Here is a 6,997-nt window from a genome sequence, read left to right on the forward strand (position 1 = left end):
CCCCCCCCCCCCCCCCCCCCCCATTTCATTCTCTCACTGTCTTGGCAACCTTGCTGACTTCTGTGAACATATGAATATTTGTATTTCAGTGGATTAAGATCAATGGAAGTACTGTACCTTTTCAGAACTTTTCAGAGTGGAAATGAATGAATAAGTTGACTGACGAATAATCAAGAAGATGGACGAAATGCAGCGTATTTTCCCTGGTGTATATTTTTATCGGTAAATAAAAAGATCAGTGATTTAATAAAAGCAGTTTGATTATGTGCTTTGATTAGTTTTGCATCAATATGTGCAATCCTCGAAACTTGTTAAAGTTTTGACTTGTTTTCTGTTACATCTGATGCAGCAGATGGCTCATTCTCATTGTGTGTTGTGTTAAATGTCTTTTCTCTGAAGAAGAAGAAAAACACTCGCTCTTGTTGTGCTTTTTCTTTCTTTTCCACTGGTATAACTGAATAACATGCCTCACACAAAGAGCTTAAAAACTTTTTAGTTGGGGCCACGGCAGTATTTAAAGTGCCATATTGGCCTAGCAGTGCAGCTTTTACAGCCACTGAGGGATTTGTAAATCTGAGCCGGGTACCGTTTACCTGTTGGTGTCCCAACATAGCTCATTCCTTGAGGTCCAATAAGGGACATAGATAAATCACCACTAAAGTGTTTCGTAAAGCTTGTCCAACGTTTTATACAGTCTCTATGGCAGGGTTGTTATTTTGAATTAGCTTAGCTATTCAACATGGACACATCCAGCCCTTCAATATGTTAGGGCTGGTTTATAGTGTTTAGGTTTATAGTTAGGGCTGGCTCAGGTTTATAGTTAGGGCTCGGCTCAGGTTTATAGTTAGGGCTCGGCTCAGGTTTATAGTTAGGGCTGACAGGTTTATAGTTAGGGCTGGTTTAGGTTTATTACACTACAGTCATTTAGCAGACGCTTTTATCCAAAGCAACTTACAATTCAGAGTCTATCACATTTCTACACCGTAGGCACAGCTACGGGAGCAATTTTGGGGTTAAGTGTCTTGCATGTCATCGACATGCGACTAGCGGAGCCGGAGCCGGGTTTGAACCGCCAACGCTTTGAAAGACGGCCCTGCTATCCACTTAGCCACAATCGCCCTACAAGACCCACCCCATCCGGAGGGAGGGCTAGCTTCTTCCCCTCTGACACACCTGGTGTGCTGCAAGGAGTGTGTGGCAGCAGTTGATCCTTCTGGCATTCATTACGAGATTGCTCATTTTTGTTGCACTTTGAAATGTCCTGGCCTTTTGTTTATTAAAAGTATTTGTTTGGTTAGCTCCTTGCCTGGGTTTTCATGACATTTGCTATGGTTCTAGAGCCAGGCCATAACAATACTACAGTAACTCTAATATGTTGTTCATTCTGTGCACACAACATCTATTGCACTTCTGTCCATCCTGATAGAGGGATCCCTCCTCTGTTGCTCTCCCTAAGGTATCTTCCTTGTTGGGACTTCACCATGTGGTTGAAACAGGAATGGGGCCTACCTGGCATTTCAACAGCCTGATTTGGGTTAAACCACACCAAACCCAATCAGACGTTAAAATCTCACCTCTGTGTGAGAGTTGGTCCAAACCCAACACTGGGGTCTCATTGGATGAGGGCCATAAGCACCACGGGGATCCCTGCGATACGGCCATGACGTCACTGAGACTATAAACATCAGCGCTACCTAAAGCCCTGAGCCATCCCACGCGATTGAATTCGTATGGAAGGTGGCACTGAACAACGTTGTCGCTTTTAAGATAACCCTAAGAATAGTTCTACATTCACTGGTTGAACAATAAACTGTTTTTGTATCCTAAAGGAGAAAATGGATAACCTGCGTGCTCTGCCAGTTTACCCTGCAGAAGGAAGATTCACGAAATCCCCGTATTCATATGAGGAAGAGAATGATAACTTCTACGCCTCGCTCTCTCGTTGTAGGAGGAACAAATTTTATCGCCGTGCAGCTGACCGAACCAGTGAAGCTCCAGTGCCGCAGCTGCCAAATCTGAGTTCGCCAGTCGGGTTTCTATGTGATAAAGTAACAGTTGCTGTATTTTACCGCTGCGGTGAGGATCTGCCTTGTTTTAGGTGTTTTCCTTCTCCTTATTGTTCAAACTAACCCACACACATAAACACACTCATACACACATATAGGCTGTGCTGTTATGCAAATTTTTAGGCGCACTTGTCGTGTAAGCGTGGCCTCTATCGTGTGCCTCATTCCTCCATTAAATAATCACGAATTTGCCGCCATTTTTGTAGTTTTGCGCAGCGTGATCACATACGAGACCAGATCCGCCATCTTGATCCTCTTCTCTCTCCTCCGCCATTGTTAAGTCTTACTTACGAGATCACGCCAGTTCAGCGGTCAGGTCTGGTGTGACCTGTTGTAGAAGCACTTTGGGGTGTTTAGTGCCTAAGTGCCTTCTAGTGTTTGATTTGCTTCCCCCTTGAAAAGATATAAGCATCCATAGTTGACCTTTTAGCATATGTTGGACTGGTCATGTCCGTATCTAAACATAATTTCTTTTTGACGTGAACTATCCATTTGACTCCAGTTAAAAAATAACCATGTCTCTCTTGTAGACTCCAGAAACTCTTTCTGAGGTGTTAAGGTAATTCTACTTGCTGCTGAAATGCAACGCGGCTGGAAGATGGTGGTGTAAACATACATTAATCCCATCCATTCATGAAATACCCCATAAAGTCCCAGGATGTAAAATAGGGGTGGTTGGAAAAAATGTATTTACATAAGAATTTAAATTCTTTGGTCACGGCCACGATTCTTATCTTTTACAATTCTGAATTGATACACAAATGTCAAAAATCTATTTTCTAAATGTTAATAATGGGATGTTGACAGAATGAAAAAGGCGGAAATCAGCACCCCGGCATTCCAGACGGGTTTATGTTGTCGTTTATTTTCAAAAAAGGCAGCGGTTGCAAGTATTTCTTGATTTAATGCGAAATATTTATCTTTGTGAGATGAATGTCACGTAGATTTTGAATACTTTCTATGCTGGCACACAGAGGATAACATTTGCGGAGCAGCAAACAAGCCCGGCTGACCAACGCACAATGAAGCCATGAGAACATAACTCTAATACGAAATACTAATTACAGACTGTTGATTTCATGATTGATCAATCAAAATGTAGTGGCAGTAAACTACTAAATAGGGAGAAATTAAAACTTGTAGTTGAGTGATTCATCAATATTCAGAGCTACACCTCTGTACAAACTATGATATTTTCACCCGTGACATGTTAAGCGTGACATGGGTGGAAAAGCTAATGGACAACATGCACTCCCCTACGTTATGTGCCCATTTTGTTACAGGCCACTCCACTTCAATCAACCGTGATCAAAAAGTGTCAGAGAAAAGATTACCTCTTTTCCCAAGTTCAACAAGGACAAGATGTCCTATGAATAATGAAGTGCAGAATGGCTGATGATTGTGCCCGGGCAGCGGAGGAAGTACTCCGGTCTTTACAGCAGACAGTAAGATAATTACAACATGAGGGAACACAGAAGAGGAGAGGGCTAGTCAGGGGGGGGGGATGTGGTCAGAGACTGATTTCAGCATTCTCTAATGAAATAATATCCTTGATATCGGTGCATGTGATTGCTTGTGTTTAGACTGCAGACACACTGGTATCATAGTAACAGAGTAGTGCCCAGTCTCTATCTGAGTAGAAGGTAACATACAACTGTGAATGTAAATCAATAATGCCACAGTGTCATTAAAGCTCCACTATTAAATATTCATACATCAACAAGGATCAGATGACTCAAATGATTTAGTATATATTGTCACAGCCCCGGCTCAGAAGCTGCAACAAAACCGGGAGACAAACGAGCTGGCTGCGAGGACAAAGCAATTTATTTCAACAAAGATAAGTAAAGAATGCAACATGTAGGAATCAGTTATCAAGAGTGAAGTGCATGTATGGATGTGTGGCAGTGTGTACAAAGTAACAGAATTCCAACGCAAACCAGAGGATTATGAGCAGAGCGCACACACCGGCTCAGGTGTGCCTAATACAACTAATGACACTCCATTTAGCACCTGCAACAGACACACACATGCACAGCAACAGGGACATCTAGTGGATGGGGGGGTGGAGGGTCTGTAGTCTGACTGTTTCTCTTGGTTTTGTTCTTCTCTGCTGGCTAGCAGCCAGGAGAACAGAGGACAAGAGGACAGGAGAAATGACTGATACTAATTGATATATATGTTCTTCATTATTGATTATTATCATGGAGAAACTTCACTCTGGAATGCTATTTAATCTATTGATGTGTTGCTGTTGTAAACATTATTGTTCATGCTTTGGAAACATTATTTATTTGTATTTGAAAAATAAATACAAATTCCGTTCAGAATTTATATATTTCTGTTATATATTTATACATTTTAAAAATGATATGTTTTTTTTTTTTTAAGTATTGATAAGAGTAGCTCTGAGTAGTAATACAATCCTCAAGATACCTCTCCACCTGAACACCACTAAAGTTATCTCCATGCTTGGAAAGGGAGGGGGAGAGGAGGGGGGTTTAGTTGGTTGCAACTCACCACTCAATCTGACACACTGTTCCTTTAAGTTGGTTTTGGAAGGGTATGAAGGCAAATCACTGTCAAGAGCGCAAATGAGTTCCCATGCGTGCAAATCAAACAGCCGCGCACATGTATTACTTTTGCAAGCGCAGAATGTCTCTGCTCGAGTGATAAGAAAAGCAGTAACGGTATCAGCAACAGCAAGCACTGCGACTACTATTAATAATAATGATAGTAGCAGTGGGTGTCAGGCAGGACCACGGCAGGAGGCAGGACCAGAGTCCAGATATAACAACGATCCATGGAAGCCTGTGAGTCGAGAAAGCACAAAGACTCCGGGGAAGAAGCAATTAGTAATGTGCATTGATGGGACATGAATTCATACAGCAGATACAAAAGAGGAGAGAGGAGCTCAGTGTATCCTAGGAAGTCCCCCGGCAGTCTAGGCCTAAAGCAGCATATCGATATTATTGGTACCCATCTAATGAGCATCAGTAATATTGGTGAGAAGAGGAGCCTGTGAAGAGCTCAAAAGATATTAAAAGACAAAACCCACCCAGCTACAATCTGTTCAGCCTGCTGCCGTCTGGAAAGAGATACAGAAGTGTCAGCCGCCGAACCACCAGACTTCAGAACAGCTTCTTTCCTCCACTGTGAGACTCCTTAACTCATCCTCCACCTTCCATATATGACTTTTTTGTGTCTGTGTGTGTTTTTGTTTTGCTTTGTAAAATGGGACTACAATCTGCGTTCCGTTGTGCAACCTGCGTGTTCTTGGAATATCTTAATAAACCACTCATATGATCGACTTCACACCTGGTGGGTGTTTTTTGCTGGGGGAGCACATGGAGAGCTTTGTTGAATTTGGTGCTGTTTCGACACGCGGCGCGTTCAATATTAATAAACTCTGAGTAAACCAGCACACAGCGCTCTGTGTAACAGCGGGGGCGGAGCTTCAGGGCTCTGCAGTCCGGCATGTCGCCCATCGACTGCAGTTCGCTGCTGGATGTTGGATTTATCCTGCTAACGCTACATGCATGCTGGGTAGCAACCAAAATTTTCTTCTCTTCCCTGGAGTCAACGAGAACAAGCAGGTAGCCTAGCCTAGTGTCACTCTGCTGTTGCACCTCACACTTAGCACGTTTTTGCCACACTAATTTAGCTGCAACAATGTAATCCATGCTCTGCTTTATAACCACAGTGGTTATGTCAAAGCAAGCTGCATATGCCTATTTAGAAATTAATAACACTGGTTGCTGCTGAGGACCAAAGGCAGCGCACTGTTGAGTCTGAAGTTGTTTGTATGAGCAGTTCTCCAGAGAGCTGCAAGCAGCCACACCACAGGCCGAACATTCTGAACAGGCATGTACTCAACAGCCACTAGTCTCATCTGCTGTTAGGTTATCCTGATGCTGATTGGGCCTCTGCCACAGGTTAGACAGGTTTTAATGTCAAGCTGACGTTTTTTACACTTGGACGCTGTAATTAGGGTGCGACGGTGTCTTCAGATCAAACGCACACAGACTTTTCTCCCAATGATTCCTCTGCTGATGAAAGTGTAAAGTATCTAAGGACATGTCTAAACAGATGTCTTGCACATACATACAGTGGGATAGGTGCAGACCTGATGTCACAGCTTTTAGGCCGAGAGAGAAAAGTGGTCGCTCTTTCCCATCGTAGCACTACTGCTGCAGCGGTGCTGAAGGAAAAACAAGAGGTGATCCAGCTTCCTTCACACAAGCTGGATGATCTACCGCTGCATCTGACTTCAGCTAAAGATACCCGACACTGATTCGGCACTTCATCATGTGAGCACTGCACCTGACCCACATTTTAAATCTCAGTCCGAAATGGCATCCAGCAGCAGTGATCCTTCAGCCAGAAGAGTAACAATCACAGAACTGCTTGGAAACTCACTTCCAGTGGGACAGTTAGCGGAGCAGTGGTGTGAAGTGGTGGGGGAAGGGTGCAGCGTTATAAGGCAGTACAGAGCCTCCCACTGGAGTCAAATCCACTCACATGGTGGGCCTTCACTTAATTTGCTCCCATTTTTTCAACTATAATTGAGCGTAAGATGTAAAGTTTAATCAGGGAAAGTGTTATTGATTTTTTTCTCCAGTTCAGCCGTATGATTCTCGTTCTGTCGGCTGTAATCCTGTTGTTGAGCAGCGTCTCATCCTGGAGGCCACAGAGCCAGATTGTTTTATATTTCACCCAGATCCACAAAGCTCCTACTAATTGGAGTAAACCACAGAAACCAATGTGACTGACTGTAACAGTGAGACCAATAGATATATAGACTACCTGAACCCTCCTTCAACCATGCAGCCCAACGACTTTAAAGCCACTTGATTATGCAGAGAAACTTCATAAACCTTTTTTCTTTTAAAAAGATTAGATAAGGAATTATTACAGGTTCTGAGAATCAA

This window comes from Anarrhichthys ocellatus, unplaced genomic scaffold (assembly GCF_004355925.1).
Source record: "Anarrhichthys ocellatus isolate YVR2014 unplaced genomic scaffold, GSC_Weel_1.0 scaffold82, whole genome shotgun sequence".
In the NCBI taxonomy this organism is placed as follows: Eukaryota; Metazoa; Chordata; class Actinopteri; order Perciformes; family Anarhichadidae; genus Anarrhichthys; species Anarrhichthys ocellatus.